The following is a 20,142-nucleotide window of genomic DNA, read 5'->3' as shown; positions in this document are numbered from 1 at the left end:
AGATTGCAAAGCAGAACCAGCAGCAACCAAATCAAAGGCCGCGAGGTGGACAATTGACTGGGTGGCCTGTGGTCAAAGTGATGGAAAGTGAGGGGACATTTGGTGAGGCATCATCAGAGTGTCCATAATACTCAGGGAACATCACCTGCTGTTTCCAGGACCCTGTAGCCACCATCTGTTTCCCATCAATGGAAATGAATTCCTGCTTGTGCTATTCTGGTGTCATTAGGTTAAATTTCTGGTTCCCCCTCCTCTGATTCTAAACATCTGACAGGGACAGAATGGAGAATAGATCAGCTGTCCTTGCAGAGAGAAGACTTGAGGGACTGGCTTCCTTCAAAGATCTGACAGGGATGGTGTGTTCACAGGGATGGAAAATCAAGACCTGAGAAGCCCCAAGTGGGCTATAAGGAGAGATGAGAGCATCTGTGGGGGACAGTTCACAGACTGTGATGGTTTTGAAAAATTGTGGATACTCTTGGCTTATTGATCTTTTCTAAAGGAATCAATATGTGTGGGATTTAAGGATTAAAGTTTGCAGCCTTCCTCGAAAGGTAGTGAGATGGTGCTCAGACTTCCGAGCAATTTCGGAGCTAGGAGGGTGCTCGGGAAGTTATCTTATCCATTTCCTCGTCTTCATACAGGACTAACCTGGACACATGCCTCAATTCCAGATTTTTTAAAAAAAACTTCAGTTAAAAAAATTGCTTGAGGGCTGGCCTGGTGGCATAGTGGTTAAATTCGTGCACTCTGCTTTGGTGGCCCGGGGTTCGCAGCTTTAGATCCCAGGCATGCACCTAGCCCTGCTGGTCAAGTCACGCTGTGGCAGCATCCCACATAAAATAGAGCAAGACTGGCACAGATGTCAGCTCAGGGCCACTCTTCCTCATGCGCACGCACGCATACATACAAATTGCTTGGCTGTATTTGCAATAACATTTATTGAGTATTTTCTATGTTCCAGGCACTTGTTCTAAGTTCTTGGCAGACATTACCTCCTACAATCCTCACCATTGCCCTATGAGAAAGGTGCTATTATTCACATTATCTAGATGAGGAAACTGAGGCACAGAGAGGTTAAATAGCTCGCCCAGGCTCACATGTTATTCCATTAGTGCTAAGCGGGCGGTGAAGCCCAGGCGGTCTGACTCCACAGCGCCCCCTCTGGACAGCTACCCGGGAGCCATTCCTCACTGCCTCGTTTCGGTGCTCCTTGGCTAGTTTGGTGTCAGGCTGTGTGAGTCAGCTCTGGCTGCCCTAACAAAGCGCCACAGACTGGGGGGCTTAAACAGCAGGAGTTTATTTTCTCACAGTTATGGAGGCTGGAATTCTGAAATCGAAGGGTTAGCAGGACTGATTTCTTCTGAGGCCTCTCCCCGTGGCTTGTGGATGGCCGTCTTCTCCCTCTGTCTTTACATGGCCTTCCCTCTGTGTGTACCTGTGTCCTAGTCTCTTTTTATAAGGACACCAGTCACATTGGATTAGGGCCCACCCCAATGACCTCATTTAACCCTAATTACCTCTTTAAGACCCAGTCTCCAATACAGTCACATTCTTAGGTACTGAAGGTTATGACTTCGAGATGTAAATTTTGGGAGGGGACACAATTCAGCCCATAACACAGACGGGTGGAGAATGTGGGTTCCATTGAAGACCGTAATGATCTCCTGCTCTTCTCTTCTGCGTGGGGCAACAGTCCCACAGCCTATGCTGTTTGCGTCCCAGGTCTTCTTTTCCAATTGATTAATTATCTACAATGTTCTTTTCTCCATGAGTGTGTTCAATTTCATGTCCTCCTTTGTTTTTAAGTAGTTGGATCCAAAATGAAAGCATACTATGTTTATTTACATCAAATTTTCCTCTTTCCTCCTACTGATTCATAGATATTACCCATTCTGGGTTGGAGGAGAAAATTCAGAGTGGAAATGGAGGAGATAAAAGAGTACAAAAGAGTATGGACATTTGGAAAATAATTCTGATTTCCATCTTAACTTACCATTCAGGTTCCCCCTTAGCACTTGAGCTGGGTCCTTTTTGTCCTACGCCACATGTTGGATTACCAGACCAAAGGGTTTTCTCCTATATGTGGAAAACCATCTGGAACCCCAGAAACCAAGAACCATAGAAACATAAGATGCCTAGGCTGAGGGAAGCTAAGAGGCTTGCTTGAGGCCTCCAGGTTGGCTAATGGCTGGGCTGAGACAGGAATCTAGGTTCCCATTTACCACCCAATGCACAGAGTTGCCTGTTCCCTTCTGCGACCTGAGCCCTACTATATTGCTCCATTGATTAAATGAAACTATTCCTTTTCTTTACTTCTTTAGGTCATCAAAGTCTGAAGAAGAGTCTGGCAATTGCTTCCCAATAGGCTCCTGGTTCTGTTTGTCTTGTTGGACTCATCGGAGAAAATGAGACACCAGCACGTGAAGTGTGTTGAAGTATTCTACTTGACAAGCCAGACTGGGCACTTTCCCATATATACAGATGGAACCATGTCTGAGGCCAACACTATCCTGAGAAATCACTTTGCCCCAAAGTGATGCAAGATGACCATTTGGAAAGGCCTCCTGGAAAGGGCGGTGGAAAGGAGAGGAAACACCGGTTTTGGAGCCCTGTTCCCATTCCTGTGGTTTATGCTGGCCTGGGCCCTTAGATTTAATTCTCTTAGAACTTTTTATGAGTTAGTAAATATGGGTTTTATCACCCATTCTGGGGTGGTTTCACAGGGGAGAAAGGGTGGGTCTATACGACCTTGGCTACCCCTAGACTCTAGTTAGTCTGAGACTCTTCCAGGGTAACTTGTAGGTTGAAGTCAGTTTTTAATACCCTCCTTCAAAGACAAAGCCAGAGCCCTAGGAAGTTTCAACTCTATTACAATGTACTTGACTTGAAACTGTCACTAAACGCTGATAGTCATAAAATGCAGAGCAAGCCAGTGAGCGAGCAAGCATGCAGGAGTGAGCAAGCCGCATCTGTTGAACGGTGAACCCCAAGAGTTCACTTACCCCAATTCCCTCCACAAAAGGTAACCATGGAAACCTCATAATCCAGAGCATCATCTGTCTCCAAGCAAAATACACACACACACACACAAGTATGCCCCAGGAGGGCAGTGTGTGTGTGTGAGTATGTGTGAATGTGCTCATGTTTCACTTCTGTGGATGTGGGGTGTGTCTGTGTGATGCTTCGACAGTTTGTGTGTGTGTATATCAAATGGAATCAGCATGGGCGTTCACTGCCACATGCTTTCCGGTTCTGCTCTCAGGGGTGGTGAAAGAGCGTAGGTTTGTCCTAATGTTTGGGTGCTGTGCTCGGAGCTGGTTAGAGCATGTGGGCGAGGACGTGCATTTTCAATTTTGTGGAGGGCAATGTGGTGGCATGGTGTGGGCATACAGGAAGCTTTGTAACTTATTTTTTTCCCCTATCAGATTTCTATTGCACGAAAGTGTCCAGGAGTTGGGTTGTCACCAGCTGGGCAGTATCATTCCCCTGGGATGGGAAAACTCAGCGTGGATCCATATTGAGCTTCTCAAATGATCTAGTGTGGATGCAAATTCAGGTTTGGGGGTATCATTTTTACAAAGCAGCGTCTTTTCGTCAGGGTGTGTGCTGGTTTTTTCTTTTTTCCCTTCTAACTTTTTTGCTTTAAACCTTTCCCTTTTTCTGGAGCCTGGGGTAGCCTGCATATGGCATGGGGGATATGAGAATGTGGCACTTGGGAAGGGGGTGGTGAGGACAACTATTGGAAGTCTGCTAATGAAATGTGTCATTCAGTATGTGCATCATATCAAGATGGTGTGTCACTTGGCAGATCTTTGAGGGTAAGGCACTCCATCTGCATTAAGGATTATTTGGGGAAAAAGCTATATGAAGGCTGGGGCCTCAGGTAGGCATGCCTGGGTTTCTGGGTTAGGAATGGGGGCTGCCCACCGTGCAAACCTGGCCCTGAGCTTCAGGCTGTCTCAACTCAATGGCAGCTCCGTGCACACAGGTATAAGGGCTTAGGTGGTGTCTGAGTGTCGATCAGCTCTGTCCCTCCCCCTTTCTGTAATATATGAATGAAAGAGAATTCTTTAGGGAGCATGAGGAAGAAAGCCTTGTCTTCTGAATTCTTGCTTTTCATTCACATTTCCAGTTAAGGTGTCTCAAATGGATAGGTCTTGTTTGTCCATAAAAGATCACTGTCAAAAGAGTATTTTCTTTTTTCTTTTTAAAGCAGTTGCTTCCTGGATGACAGAAATCCACACTGGCATCTCCCAGCAGGGGCCTGAACCACTGCCCACATCCTCCCTGACTCCTCCGCTGATGGCCCCTCTGCCTCTGGCAGCACCACCTCAGCCTCCATCTGCTTTCCTCTCGGCCCTGCTCCCAGAAGAAAGCAGTCAGGCTAAAGGGCTACAAGATATTTGCTGTCAGGCTGTTGCCTGAGGCTCTGACACCTTGGAGGGAACTTCCAATGCTGCATGGGTAAGAGTTACTTTTTGAGTTTGCACAAACGGTGCTGGAGAAACCCGGAGATGGGCTGAAGGGAACCATCCCCTTGGTGTTGTTCACGTCCCCATTCCTGCTGGAGCCCATCCTCGGTCCCTCCAGGAGCTATTTCCACTCTGGACTGTCCCCACCAAAATGTCTGAAAGGGCCTCTTGCCCTTGGCTCACCACCTCATCAAAACAGTTTGGGGAGGAGGGCTCCTTCACCCCATCCATGGTATAAAGGCGAGGCGGGGACTCCAACGGGCTCCCGCTCTGGCTTCCTCACCTGTGCCCCGTCTGGGGGGTGTCTTGAGTCTTTAACAAGCAGCCATTCAGAAACCTGTCGTTTGAGGTTATTTACTATTTCATTCAACCGCTACTTAAGTGTCTCCCAAACGGCAGCCAGCAGGGTACAGCAATGAAGGAGGCACTCTTTTTCCCATGGTGTGGAGGAACCCACAATACAGTGAGGTAAGGTATAATAGGGGTTAACCTGGGGCATTATGGGAGCTGATAAGTGGGGCAAGGGGGCTTCTTAGAGGAACTGATGTCTGATCTGCAACCTGAGGATGAGGGGGGATTAGCTTGGTAAAGGGAGGTAATAAGACACTTTCCAACAAAGGAGAATGAGATATTTATTAAAAATAGGTGAAACTTTGGGCCAGGCCCAGTGGCCTAGTGGTTAAGTTTGGTGCACTCCACTTTGGCAGCCCTGGTTCAGTTCCCAAGCATGGACCTCCACCACTCTGTTAGTGGTCATGCTGTGCTGGGTGGCCCACATACTGAAAAATGGCAGAAGATTCACATGAATGTTAACTCAGGGCAAATCTTCCTCAGCAACAAAAAAAAGTAAAACCTGATGGCAAACGGCATTCATGAGACAGAAAAAATGAGAAAGAGAGAAAGATGGAGAAACATAGCAACAAACAAAGAGGCAGACAGATGGAGAGACAGAGATAGCCAGAGAGAGATGAAAGGCTGAGGGTGGAGAGATGACAGAGACAGAGAGAGGACCATAGAGTCATGGACTGTTAGAGCTGGAGGGAACCACAGTGAATGTCATTTTACAGTAGGAAAACAAGGCAAAGAAGGGCATTTGCCAGAGTCACAAAAGTGTTTAGTTGGAATGCCAAGTCAGGAACCTCGATCTCCTAACTTGCAATAGGTTTGAGAGAGGAAGAGATAGAGAGGGATAAGATGAGGAGAGAGAGAAGTCAGAGATGGAGGAGAAGACAGCTAGGGAGAGGCACAGAGAGCTGAGATTCACTGGCCTCACACTGTCAGGATTACCATGTGGAGTGAAAGCAGAGAAAGTTTAGATGCTGTTTGAGCTGGGTTTCTTTCTTGTCCTTTCTCCTTTACCATCCTCTCTCTCCCTCTCTTTCCCCTTCCAACCACATCCTGCCTACCAGTAGATGTCAGGGAACTGGTTGCCATGGCTACTAAATGGCATTCAAGCAGGCTGAATTATTAAACCCGGGTCTTTTCTTTGAAGCCAGGGCCCCAGTGCGAAGTCCCGTTAGGGGGCGCAATACGGGTGTGGGTCTGTGCCACGGCTGTCCAAGGTGCACCCTTGCTGGTCCGGTGAAGAGAAGAGAGTGCGTCTTGAGCGCTGAGCTCTTTTCCCCGCTGGGTCCAGCAGAGGCCTGGCAGCAGGGAGGAGATGCGTCTGCCGGGGTGAAGAGCTGGAGAGACATGCCCTGTGCACTGAACTGAATCCCTGCATCCCAGCCTACTTCTCCCACCCGCTCTGCCTAGAACAAAAGGCACTGGACAGCAGCCACAACTCATTCAAATTGAAGAAAACCCAAAACCAACATTTGTGTTATGTCTGAAAGGACACCATATTGTTCTAATTAGTTGTTACTTGTAGAAAGAGATGCAAGAAATAAAATCATAGGTGTGTCCGAGGGGTTGTCCTCGGGCATCTGGGATTCTGATGCCTTCTTGGACAGGTGAAGGGACTCTATCGTGGAACCACGCAGTTGATGGGCATGGCCCTCTCCCAAGAGCATGAATGGGCCATCACAGAGAGTCTTGTTTGTGGGCACAATTCTTGTTTGTTTTGATGATGGTGGGGGGTGAGTATGGATGCTCTTCTCTCAAGGAGATTCTACGCCAGGAAAACCATCAGCCTTCTGGTATCCTAGCTCTTTAAACTTTTCCATTATTAAAAGAAACCCAAACATCGTAGTGTGGATGCTCCTGCTTATAGGCTGATGGAAGAAGGGCCTCAGTGGCTGGGAACTGCACTGTGTACACGTGTTGGGGTGGAGTGGGGGGTGTGAAGAGTCCATTTTGGGCTAATGGAGTCATTCCTCTTCCACAGATTCGACAGGTTGTGAGGTTAATTTCCTAAAGTGGGTAAACCTCTCCCTCTTCCTCCCCACTTTGTGTTTCTTCTCCCTTGAGAGGAGGGCTACTGATGCCCCAGGCCCTAGGATTCTGGCCTCCCTTTGGGCAGGGCCCAAGATCTCCTCCACAAGAGAGGGTCCCACTGTATTCTGATGCTTGAACTGAAAAAAAAGTTCTTAATAAGGGAAACCAGATCTGTGAGACTTTCCAAAAACCTGTCAGCCTCTGAAAAACTGTGCAGCCTTCCTTTGTTTCCCAGTGCCCAGCTGGAGCACTTTTTAATATCAGGGCTAAAGGCCTGGTGTTCCAAAAGTCTAATTCATAGAGACCAGACTCACTCCTTTTCAGGGTAGGTGATAATTTCAGGACTTACCTGACCCTGGGGTGGAAGTCCTGGGTCCTCACTGAGTGACCCTCCCAAGCAGACTCTCTGGGGTGAAGTGGGAACTAGCAAAGAGGCTGCACAGCCCTTGGTCTTCACTTGCTTTCCACACCCCAAGCTAAGAGGAAGGGGATAGGAGCCTGTGGCCTTGTGGCTATTTAGTTCCTTTCTAGGAATGTTTTCCAAGGTGTGCCAGGCCCTGGGCGGGCACGGTGTACGGGTGCAAAGTTGACTAAATAGAATCCCTGCTCTTAGCCATGGGAAGCTCTCCACTAAGAAGGAAAGGCTGACCACCCTCCATCAACTGTGGCATCCCCCGGCTCAGCCTTCAGAGGTTTTGCTGGTCTGTGTCAAAGCCAGGCCTACAGAACAAGAGCGGGGAGTGAGGGAACCCTTCCTTTGCTCTTTTTCCTCCTTCCCTACTTCTTCCTTTCTGTTTCTTTTCTTGCCCCTTTTGATCCGTCCTACTGCCCCCCGCCCCCTTTCTCTGAGGCCCTTCTGTGCTCGGATTCTGAGCTTTTGGTGGAGGCTGGGCAGCTACTTAGAGCCAGCTGGTGAAGCCCCTGGGGGACCTACTTGGACTGAAGTGATGGGCTGGTGGGACCAAGGTTTTGGCCAGCAAGTGCTCTGGGAGGCTTTTCCGCTGTTTTTGAGGAAAGATATGCAGAGAGCCAGAGAAATGGGAGAGAGGGAGCCCTCGGAGGGGTTCAGGTCTAGAAAGCCTTTGGAACACCAGTTTGACTCAGTTTTTAGGGCTGTTTATTTTTTGTGCTCCCTAACTGCCCCCCGGCGAACAGGATCTCCCTTAGAGCCCTCACCCGGCCCCTGGCGTCCTCGGAGAGCCTCTAGGTCCCTCCAGAGGCACAGAGATGCTCCCTACCGCGGCTGGGGCCCCCTGTCCTCGGGCAGCATCTGGCTCAGCGACTGGTCCCCTCTCCCTTATCTTGATCCTCAAAGCCCCCAGTTCGCTTCTGTTCTCTTTGGATATAATCATGCTCTTCCATCACGGTTTCCCAGGCCCAGCGAGCCAGGCGGCTGGGACCCTGGAGCCGGTGAGGTCCCGAGCAGGACACTGGGAGGTGCCACTCCTACCCACAAACGGGAAATCGCCTGTGCAAGTTTGAGGTCGCTGAACTTTCCCACAGAAACCCTGACCTAACTTCCTCGCCCCTGGGCTGTTTACTACTCAGAGCCCCGCACGCACGCTGTAACCCAGCCGGGGGCTGCCCCGCCCCGCCTCACCGGGCGCGCTCACGCCGCGTTCGTCCCCGCACAGCCGCCCGCTCGCTCCGCGTCGCCGGGGCTGCCCGTGGCTGGACCGCGATCGCTTCCTCCGAGCGGACACTACACCAGGCTCCCCGTCTCCTTTGTTAGCCCCAGTCTGCCCCCTCTGGGGGCATGTGTGCGACTTCTCTTTCTGATTGTCAGAAATTTGTTTTCCACTGTGTGGGCAGGAGACATTTTTTTTTTTTAACTGTCTCCCTTCTCTTTATTTTATTTTCCGTTTCTCTACCTTACCTCCTTCGGCCTTTCTTCCCCGCTTCTTTCTGTTGATTGCTCTTTCTCCCCCCTTCAATTTCACCATCTTTCCTCCCCGCTCTCTCCGTCCCCCTCCCCCACCGTTTCCTCTTTTAAAATAATTCAATGATGTCTCGGGATTACTAGCACACTCTCCTCATTCAGCTGAGCGCGGGACTCTGCATTAATTCAAGGTAAGCCCCGGGTCTTGCTGCCCAGGAAATGGTTGTCTGCGCCCTGGCGCCCGCTGCCTGCGGGGCTTTGCTGCTCTCCCCGGTGGCAGGCGCCGCGCCTCCGGCTCCGTGTCCCCGGTGGTGCTGCTACCTGTTGGGGGATGCATGGACTGTGGAGATTCCTAGTTGGCCCAGAGTGTACCCTAAGCCGGTTCTTCCTCTGCACCCGCTGCCCTTTCCTTGGCAACTTCCGTGGCAATTTCCCGGGCCTGGGAAAGCCCCGCAGCGTTTGGCGTTTTGGGATGGGAGTGGTGTGCCCCTTGCCGGGGCGCCCAGGGCTGGCATCTCGTTCGTTGTGGCGCGTGTGCTTAGCTCACAGCCCGAGAGGCTCGCGCTGCCCGGTTCGGAGCAGGTGCTGACCTTCGGGTGTCCACGAGCCTCGGGGCCTCCTGCCACCCTGCCGCGACTCCTGGTGCCGGGAAGTTTTGTGGGGGGACCACTCAAGGGGAGGGCTTGCTGAGCAGGGGCTGAGCTTCCAGCGAAGTTTCTGTGAAGGAAGCTGCGTGCCACCCTTGGAGGCGTCCCGGGACTGGTGGAGGGTAGACTGCGTGTCTTTGGAGCCCCGGGCTGGGCGGGGAGGCGAGTGGACCCCATCATGGCCAAGGGCTGGGAATTGGGGCTCAGAGGAGAGAGGCGAGTGCGGAGAAGAAGCCGGGCTACTTAGAGTGACTTGCTTTTTGACGGGATTCGGGTCTCACTGCCCCAGGGTGGTTGTGTGTCCTTTTCCAGGGATGGAATGCCCGGTTCTCTGCACCTGTTTGCTTGTGCCGGTGCCCAGGAGAGAATGATGGGAGACACTACCCCTTCGTCCCCCACGTCCCCTTGAGATGGAGGCTTCCACCTCGCTCTGGGGACGAGGTGGTAGTTTGGCCACTTACCCAAGGAGGCATCTTCCCTCTCAACGGGTCTGTGACTCCGTGGCAGCTCAGAGCGGGCAGTTCAGGCTGCGTGGGTGGGTGGGTGACCCAGATCTGAGGGCTTGTGGTGATTCACCTGCTCTTCTCTCTGGAGGCTATGGTGCTGGAACATTGATTCCTACTTACTCTTGGAGGCCAAGAACTGTACCGTGTCACAGAGACATTGTCATCAGAGGAAAGGCTAGAGGAGCCGGAACAGCTTAGTCCAGAGAAGAGGCTGTGAGACCTGAACCCAGAGAAGTGTTTTCATGCAAGGAAAGGATGTTTCTGACACTTAAGTAAGAGCATTGCTTTATCTCCATCGACATCAGAGCCAGAGAAAAGGGCTTTCTTCACTGGGGCTGGGGACTAGGGTAGATAGCAGGGGAAAACTTCCGGTTGACAGATCCAAAAGGAATTACTAATGGAAAATATAGAACTTCCTCTCCTGCAAATGTGTGGGTCTTGTGGGATTGTGCAGCCATCCTAGAAGAAGATGACCTTTTCTAGTTTGATTCCATTCTCCTGTTCTCTCATATGCTAAGTCTCTGAGCAGCTAAGATGTTTTTGCCACTTTGTGGTATTGGGTAATCATAATTTATCATCCAAGCTGGGACACTTTTGAAAGTGCACAAAGGCGTTAGTAATAATTACACATGGACAATAGAGACTGTCTAGACAGATGGGGATGAATAACTGCCCTGAGAGTGACTTTATGGCCATAGCTAGGGACAGTTCACGAGGCAACACACAGATGCTTTCCTGTCATTGGGATCTTACGTCTTCCTTCTTGGTGTGGTGCTTCCTGACTCAGACCTCAATTGGACTTTACTGGGTTCCCTCTGAGAATCCAGCTCTGAATACAAATCTCTTTCCTTTAATGAACTTCTCTTTCCCCAACTCCTCCAGTCCCTCCAGAAATCTCATTCTCAGAACCGCGCTTCCTGCTCTGACTGCAGGGCTTAGAAATAGGGGGTAATTTACGCAGAGCTGTTTCTAGCCCTGTGTCTACTTCCTTATGGTATTTATGAGCCTGGGGCTCCCCAGAGGCCATCTTTCTGCCAGGAATTGTGAGTGTTGTGTTGATGGCAGCTTGATATATAGTGACCCTCGCAGTCACACGGTTGAGCTATTAGATCACTGCTGTCATAACTCCTCAGCTCTCCTGAGGCTGGGGGTGGGATGTGTTGTTGGGTGCGAGAGAGGAGAAGGGAGAGGAAAGAATCCTCAATGTGTTTGGGTTTCAAACTGACAAACTCATGTTCAAGAAGCATCGTATTGCAGGGAAATGCCTGGCTTTTACTTCCTTGCTTGTGTGAGGGAGTGATGAGGATTCTTAGGGGATGTGTCAGTCACACCTCCATCCCCCTGGGAGCCCGTGGGTTTGCCAGACAGCCAAATCCCTGCCGGGCTTCAAAAGGCTTAGCTACCATTTATTGAGTGCTTATTATTCTCCAGACACTAAACCAAGCGGTCTCTAGACTTTATCATACTTCATCTTTATCCAACCCTATTAAGTAGGTATTCCCATTCTATAGGTGAGGAGACTGAAGCTCTGAAAAGTGAGTTGCTCAAGTTTTCTTTGTAGGGGGCAGAGCTGTGATTCAAACCCAAGGCTAGCTGACTCCCTCCATGCAAAGGTGCCTCTTTGTGCTGAAGTTGACGTGGTCAGTGTCTGGCTCACAGATTTAGTCCCACCTGTTCGGGGCCATGGGTGTGATAGACAGTTCCAGAGTCGGGTGGCTTGAGCAGTCCACTTGTCCATCCTGCCTGGTTCTTGACTCGTGTTCAGTGAGTCTGATTGTCTCAGAGGGTGACCATGGCCTAGCCATGGCATGAGCCTCCCCACTTGGTTTGCCCCGAAGTGATTCTGTAGACCAGCAGGGGAACCTGAGCATACCCAGCTGACCGTGTCTTGGTTAGGTCCCTCAGATCATTTCTCTATCGTGCAGGCAAAAATAGAGCCTTAGATAGATAATTCTAGACATTGTTTCCATCTATTCATCTTTACCTGAGGCACTATAATCAGCCAGACCAAGAACGGCAGGCCTAGGGGGAAAGGGGACAGTATCAGGTGGCGGTGGGGTAGATAACAGAGCATTGGCTGGGAGACTTGACTTCTAGCCCTGACTGGGCCCCATTAAGTAGCCATGTGACCGTGGGCAAGTCACTAACCACCCAGGACCTCATTTGTCTTGCCTGAAAGTGAAGGTTGGGCAGGTGCTCCCCAAGTCCTTCCCAGCTCCCGCAGTTTAAGACCCCATGGTTCAGGTGGCGTTGCACTCTGCTCTGCAAATCCAAGGCAGAGCCACGCCTCTCTTCCCCTCTCTTCGTCGGGGGTAGGCGAGCGGATGGGGCTGATGGATAGATGGATAGCGGTTAGATGGAGGGGCCGTGCGAGAGGCATCCTGGGGAGGGGCAGTGACTGCCCTTGGTCTGTTGTGGGCAGGCTTCAGCCCAGGTCTGGTCTGGAAAAGGGGGGTGGCTTATCTGGCCAGGGGAGAGCCTTCTCTCCTGCCTGCCTTGTGTTCCCTTGCATCTGCAATAAGTGACAGAGAATTGGGAAGAGCAGGAAATTCAACACTCCGCTAACCAACATCTAAAATATGCCCTGAATGCTGCGCTAAGCACTCGGGGATGGGTGGGGGCGGGAGGCAGGGCAATGAGAGAAGGTGGTCTACAAAAAGAGAAAAAAAGGAGGCACAATCTTTGTCCTCATGGCGCTTAGACTGTGGTGGGGAGCCTGGATCTAGGGCGTTGGATGAAGTATACATGCGACAAACTATAAAGCCATGTGGAACCAAAAAGCCCATTACAAAGCCATTTGTTACAGTAAAGAGTTGGTTACGTGCAAATCATGTACCTTCCTGGCAGAAGCGAAGACATGTGGTGGCTTTCTCACTGTGACCTGGAAAACTTGTATTAGAGGTGTAGTCCTCGTCATTAATGTGAGGATCTAAAGGGTTCTGTGGTCAGCTGTACACACGTAGTCTTAGGGGAACTGCAATGAAGGAGATTCTAGAACAGAATTGGGCTTTACCAAGGAAAGGTCTTTCCATTTATATTCATATGGAATTACTTGGGAAGATCCATCCTCTGGAGTCATAGAGCTTTTATAACTACATTGACCACACTTAAAAAAAAATTTTCCCCCTATAAACACTAGCCTGGGATTGGGATAAAGAGAGAATGTTCCAGATTCTCAGCATAGGCTTAGCAATGGCAGCAGCAGCTGAATGGGTGTTAGGGGAGGGCACAGACAGCTGGAGAGCACCAGGAGGAAGGTGCCATGCTGTCTTGGGTACGAGTACAGCAGCCTGTGGCAGGGCAACGTGTTCATCCCTGTGGGTTTTCCTATAATTTCTAACTTGGGGAACACAATCTAGGGCTACACTCATAGGCACACTCTTTAATGATGGAAATATCAGTGTTGTTGCAAAAACGCAGCTTGATGTCTGTGTCTTCTGAACTGCAGAGGGTACCTGTGTTTATGCCTCTCCTGTGCATCTTTTGGGGTTACCCCCTTTCTCATGAACCAAATGGGGACATGGCCTTTTGCTAGGAGGAATGGGAAAATAAAGATAAAAATGACATGGTTCTCACTCTCAAATAATTGATTTTTAGCTCTAAGTATAATACTTTGAAGAAGTCTTTGTTTCTTTTACCAAATTATGTGTTGTCTGACCATAGTGGATCTGGTCTTGCTCCAGTCCTTGCTGGCTACAGACCTTGGGCAACTCACTTAACTGCTGGGGCCTCAGCTACTTTACCAATACCCAGGACCAGTACCCCATCTTTCAGAGAAGGGGCCTGGACCCTATGGTTGCTTGCAGCCCCTTCCCATTTTAAGAGCAATGACTCTTCTATGATTTTGTCTCCCATCCCTTCTCTCTCCCCCTCCCTTTATTCTTTCTCTTTCCTTCTTACCTAGTCACACAATAGAATTTTTTTTGTTTGCTATATTTACTGAATAAGAATTTTATTCTTTGTTCTTAATTTAAAAAGTCGTGAAGAACGTTGTATTTTTCTGCCTCCTAAAAGAAAGTGAACTGAATCTCTCTTGACTTATTTGGTCCTTGATTGATGTTTTCTTGAGTGTAATGATCCTAAATACAGCCAGAGTTCCATGACTTCTTTCGTGAAGGGATTGGGAATGACAGGTGAATGCGGATCCAACTCCTGGCTTCTCTTATGGCATCTCAGACTCTGGGTTAATGAGCTGTTCAGCACTGAAGTCTGAGAGTCCTCGGTGCATCTGCCTCTGTGCCCAGGCAAGGAATGTCAGCCTGCCAGCCTCAGAACCCGGGTGCTGGCCCAGAGTGGCCCCAGGGTGGGAGCCACCTTAGGGGGAGGAGCCCTAGGCTCAGGGGAAGCCCGGATGGATGTGAGCCTCAGTTCTGCCACTTAGGGAGAGGAGGAGGGTGGCGGAGGAGGATTCTGGAGGCCTTGCCCATTCTCCCACTCCTCCTTCCCCACACTCCTTCCTTCTGCAAGTGTATCCTGAGTGCCTGTTCTGGGCTGGGCACTGATTTGGGTACTGGGAATACGGCAGTGAACAAGGCAGACTCATTTCCTACTTTGGTGAAATTTATATTCTGCTGCAGGGAGAAAGAGGAAATAAATAGACAAATAAATTTGTAAAAGATCAGACTGTGATAAATGTCACTCAGAAAATTTATACCAGGTGACGTGGCACTGACAGTGTAGCTCTTTAGGTTGGGATGTGAGCGAGGCTTCTGAGGGGGGAGTATTGAAGCTGAAGATCAGAATGGCAAAAAATGAAATAGGATCCATACCGCCAACTCTCTGTGGCCGTTATGAGGACGATTGTACATGAAAGTGTTTCATAGACTCTAAAATAAATGCAGCACATTTTATATCTCATTAGGCAGCATTCCTTGAGGGCGAGCATTGTGATTAGTTAATATTTGCAATCTCACTACCTAGCATGGTAGTAAGTGTGGGTTGAAAAAACTTATATACATAAAATTGGGAGTTCAGAAGAGATTTTTAAGGAATAAAATAAGAGGATGTCTGTGACAGGCCTTTGTTAAAAGATGATCATATTCCTTCACTCTTGTCATTATGGGCTTTCCTGGAGATTTCCATACGTGATGCCCTGGGGAGAGTGGGGAAGGTTCTGTGGGTATCACAGGGCCGAGAGGGATGGAGAGGGATGGACAATACTGGGGAGTAGACTTCCTGAGGAAGTTCCAGATTGCTTTTCTTGCTTTTCAGGGTCTTCTTAACCCAGAGCAGAGGTGAACTTATCTGAAATTGGGAAGAGATGCCATAGGCTCCCTCTTGCCTTCCAGACCTGGGAGGCAGGCTGCCTTCCCAGCTTCCATCGCCTTTGCCCTCCTCCAGCCCTTCTGCGTCTCTCTCTTCCTTCCAGCCCCGGGGCCTGGCTCCTCGGGTGCCCAGGAGACCTCAGTCCATTCTGCTGACTGTTGGCTGTGACTCTGCAGACCTGCTCCCCTCCCTGCCACCCTCCGTAAGGACTGAGTCAATGTAGGCCACCTACTGCATCCGGTGAGTCACAGCTTTTCAAACACCCAGGTGTGAATCACTCAACTTGTAGCCTTTGAGATGTCTTGGGTGACAGCTGAGGGAGAAGACTGTGTGCCTGTCCCCATTCCTCACCTTCCCGCTGCTTTATCATGCTTCTGCACTTAGAACCCAGAGCTCTAATCCCACGGCCGTTCTCTAGCGCCACACACCAGTTTTGGGGGTACGTGGAGTGGATATTCACTCACATGGTAGGGATCCTTCAAGGAGAACATCCTGTCCCAAAATGTGGTTCTTAGACCAGCAACATCAGTATCATCTCACACATCCCGACTCAGAAACTCCGGGGCTGGGGTCAAACCCTCCATGTTTTGAGTCTGATGCACTGTAAAGTTTGAGAACCGCATCGATGAAGGGTGTGCCAGAAACTTGGTATATCTTCTACCTCTTTGAGATACAGGAGTTGTTACTCCTGTTTTATAGGATCAAACAAAGGCCTCCAGTATCCAAGATCACAGTAGACGGTGGAGCCAGGATTTGCCTCAAGTCTTGGCTCCAAAGCCAGAATTACTATGAGGTTTAGACCCCTAATTAAAATGCAAATGTTTCTGGAGACATCTGTTACTAACCGTTAACACCCTAGTGCTAATTGCTTTCCTGGCCATTTACGGTAGACTTCAGAAGAGAGCTGGAGCAGCCAGAGAGCAGTGGTATCTCTTCACTGCTTGGTAATTTCTTCCAGCTTCGTTTTGGCTGGGTGCCTCCTCCAGATGGGAGCTGAATGACTTCCACCCCTGGCCCTTTTCACTTCTTATGGTCCACACGCTTCCAGAGGGATTTCATCCCCTCCCTTTGCCTCAGCCATCACCCATCTCCCGATGATTTCCAAATTTGTTTTCCGACCCAGGATTCTCTTTTGAGTTTCAGAATTTCTCTTCAACTGACTACTGGACATTTCTATTTCAACACTTCATAGTATCTCAAACTTACCTTGTCCCAAACTGAACCCATCATCAGTTACCAAATCTTGTCCTCCACTTGTGTCATATTTGCTACTGTTCCATTGTTTACAGGAAGTCACAGGGCCAAGCTCAGATTCAGCGTGGCAGGGCCCTCTGAGAAGCAGACACCAAGATGGGATTAAATGTGTACAGATTTTATTAAGGAAAACATCTATGAAAGGGAATGAGGAGGGAGCCGGGAAAGGCCAGAAGAGAGCTATCAGACCACCATGTGAGTCTGACCCTGAGTGATGGGTAGAGGAAAGGGAGGTTGGGTGCAATCTAAGGATGCTCAGCAAGGCTGTCAGGAGGCCCTTTAACCAAAGTCAGCCGTTAGAGGGGTCCTGTGTCTCCCAGGAGTGGACCTGCCTTAGTGTCCCTTCCCTGCTCCCTCTGTGCAAAGGCAGTGATGGGTTTCAGAGCCCAGCAGTGAGGGCTCTTGGTCAATAAGCTCCTTGTAGTTAGACCTCTGCCAGGCACATCCTCACGGGTACTACCAGGCCATTACTCAAGCAACTTATCGCAAGTGCCAAATTTACGGTCTAGCGCAGACCTCTCTCATGAGCTCCAGACCCCTGTATCCAGCAGCCTTCTTCATGTCTCCGTTTGGCTGTGTCAGAGGCATCTTGATCTTAATATCTTTAAACTGAACTCTTGATCCAACCACCAAAACTGCTTCCCCTCCGGTTTTCTTTGTGTGGGTGAATGGCACCTTTATCCACCCAGGAGTCCAGGGTCACTGTTCATACTTGTCCCTCCCCATGCCGCTAGGCAGTCCATTATGAATCCTGTCCATCTAACTGCCTGAATACTTCCTGCCTCTGCACTCTTCTCTCCACCTCCACTGCTACCACCTAGATGAAGCCTCCATTACCTCTTATTAGATGATCACAGCAGCCTCCTAACTGATCTCTCCACTTCCTCTTTGGTCCCTTTCATAGCTCCATGCACCACATGGTGGCTCACATGATCTTGAAAAGCAAACATTATCATGACACTTCTCACCTTGAAATCCAAGATCTTAGCCATGGTCTTATGTGTCCCGCATGTTCTAGCCTCCTACTCTCTCCTGCTTCAACTCCTTCACCCACCACCCTATAGCCATACTGAACTCCTTTAGAATGTGCCAAGCTCTTTCTCACCACAGAGTCTTTTTTTTTTTTTTTTTAAAGATTTTATTTTTTCCTTTTTCTCCCCAAAGCCCCCCGGTACATAGTTGTGTATTCTTCGTTGTGGGTTCTTCTAGTTGTGGCATGTGGGACGCTGCCTCAGCGTGGTCTGATGAGCAGTGCCATGTCCGCGCCCAGGATTCGAACTAACGAAGCACTGGGCCGCCTGCAGCGGAGCGCGCGAACTTAACCACTCGGCCACGGGGCCAGCCCCGTCACCACAGAGTCTTTGCACATGCTTTTCCCATTCTCTGTAATTCTTCCATCCTCTAACTCCTCCTTTACTTGGTTAATGCCTATTCATTGTTCAGTTCTCAATTTAAATGTAATTTCTTCAGTGATCTTCCCAGGCAACCACTATCCCCGCACAGTCCATCTAATTTTGGCCCTTCCACTGCATTGCCTTATAGTATCCTACACTTTTATAGAACTCACCCCAGTTTGTGTGTGTATATTTAATATCTGTGTCCACTAGGCAGAAAGTTTCCTGAGGATTGGGACCGTGTCTTCTATTGTTCACTGTTGTGTCCCAGAGCTCAGCATAGTCCTGGAACATAGCAGTGCTGTTCAGGTGTTCTGGGACCCCTTCCTCAGTTCATGCTCTGACCAGGAGGGTCTCCTGGCCCCAGGTCTGCATTCTGCCTCCAGTTTCCTCTGGCTTTTGCCCACCTCCTCTCCCTGCCATGGCCACCTCCTCCCAGCCCTCTCTCTTCCCCCTCTTTTCTGCCTGCCTCCAGTTCCTTATGGCTGAAACCAAAGGCTGAAGCATCTCATAAATGTGAGAAGAGGCGTTAGTCATCTTGGTGAGGATGGCAGCCCAGGGGGTGAGTGGGGCAGAGAGCCTGGTCAGTCAGCCCAGAGGATGGTGCCTGGGGAACTGGGTAAACACAACCTGAGTGGGTTGCATGGCTGCATCAGCTGTGTCCCCTACTTCTGTCATGCCCTCTTCCCCTTGGGGCGGGGGCAAGGCCTGCTGACATCTAAGAATTGTTGTTGACACTCTGTGGCTGAAACATGGAGCTGCCCAGGTCCCTGTGGCAGGGTTTCCTTGTGGGTGGATAAGTCCAGAGTGGTGTCAGACGAGCAGTAACCAAGCAGACAGGAACTCAGTTCTGTGGTGGAGGACTTAGAGCACCTACCCTGTGGTCAGGCAGCTTTTCAGATAGGGTCCTGTCTCTCCCATCCATTACTAAGGGGCTCTGCACAGGTGACTTATTTCCTCAGCTTCCTTAAATGTATGTAGGAGTAATACCTACCTCTCAGGATTTGTGTGAAGTTGGAATCAGTATAAGCAATTGACAGACATTAGCTAGAGGTGATCGAGACTTGTGTAGGATCAGGGGGTGCTGCTGAGCTCTCTGGGCAGGGGAGGGAAAGCAGAATGGCAGGGAGGTCTGGCTGGGCACTGCTGCATTGCCCATGGCCCACCGTCTTAATCTGCTCTCCTGCAGCATATCAGGACCTCCAGCCCAGTAGGCATCCAGTAGAGGTTGGCTAAATGAGCATATGAACTATTTGAAGGAGGCAGACAGGGCAGACTGCCCTAGATTCCACAACCTTTATGGCACGGCCTTGGGGGGGATGTGAAGTTGGGAGGGTTTGGGGGCTACCGATTTGCAGGGGCCATTCAACCATTAGGACAAACACAATTCAATTAAAAAATACAAATTACACCCCATTTTATTGCTTTACTCTGTTTTTAAAGTTTTCATAGCAAAATTCTCAAAATGAAGAGCCTATGAAATAATTTGCTTTGTCAACTGTAGGGCTTGAAAAATATGTATAATGTCAGCTGTTACGTGGGAAACGGCTCCTGATAGGTTTGCTATTTTGTTCGGCCTGTAAGGGGAGAGGATGCTTGAGGTTTGCATTGCTGTTAGCCTACCGTTGAAGAATTTTAATTTTTGTTCTCGTTGATCCTGAAATAATCTTCTATTTGGGGGGGCAGGAGGACCTTTGAAGGAGCTCTAACAGATGTAATTGTACCCCAGACCTCACTGCAAATCCAGTACATCAAAAAATTATTAAACCTCTGGTCCAGTGATTCTAAACCTTTGGAGTCATAGAATCCCATGAAAATTTGATGAAGGCTGTGGACTCGACCTGATAAAATGCACACCCCAAATATTCACACAATATCAGGGGACCCCAGAGCCTCATGAAGCCCATCCTACTTGGAACCTGCATGGATCACCCCAGATGGAGAATATTCTCGGCATCATGAGTCATCCGCGAGAGGAGTGGGCAGAGCTCAGAGGACCGAGATGCCAGGTGGAGAGGCAGGCCTGGGGTTGCCCTCGCTGGAGCGTCTGGTTGTACAGGACTCACACAGGGATGTTTCCCTTCTCATTGTGCAAACTCTCGCTTTTTGAGGAGGCCTCCTGCAACTCACAGAGCCAGGGGCTCACTTCTGCAGTTATGGGCCCTGAGGCAATCCAGAAGGTTGGCTGTGGGTCAGCGTGGCTCACAGGAAGCAATCCATAGAGACACAGCAGAGGGTGGTGTGGAGGATGGATGTCATCATTTCTCAGTCCCTTCCAGCATGATCTCTGGAAAAGTCTGGAAAGGGCTTCCCCGCTGAGCCCTAGCCTCTGCTCATGTTACCTCC

At 49.7% G+C, this 20,142-nt stretch overlaps 1 long non-coding RNA gene across 1 annotated transcript in view; it reads left to right on the top strand.

The window, feature by feature from the left end:
• LOC139042099 (uncharacterized) overlaps positions 1-3,059 on the top strand; it is an 82,403-nt gene extending 79,344 nt beyond the window's left edge. Inside the window, exon 3 of the long non-coding RNA XR_011498338.1 lies at positions 2,325-3,059. This is a non-coding gene — a long non-coding RNA (uncharacterized lncRNA). The remainder of the gene's footprint in view (positions 1-2,324) is intronic.
• Positions 3,060-20,142: the final 17,083 nt, after the last annotated feature.

The sequence above is a fragment of the Equus asinus genome, chromosome 25 (assembly GCF_041296235.1).
Source record: "Equus asinus isolate D_3611 breed Donkey chromosome 25, EquAss-T2T_v2, whole genome shotgun sequence".
Classification (NCBI taxonomy): Eukaryota; Metazoa; Chordata; class Mammalia; order Perissodactyla; family Equidae; genus Equus; species Equus asinus.
The sequence above is the reverse complement of the archived record's forward strand: the minus strand, read 5'-3'. Positions and strand labels throughout refer to the sequence as shown.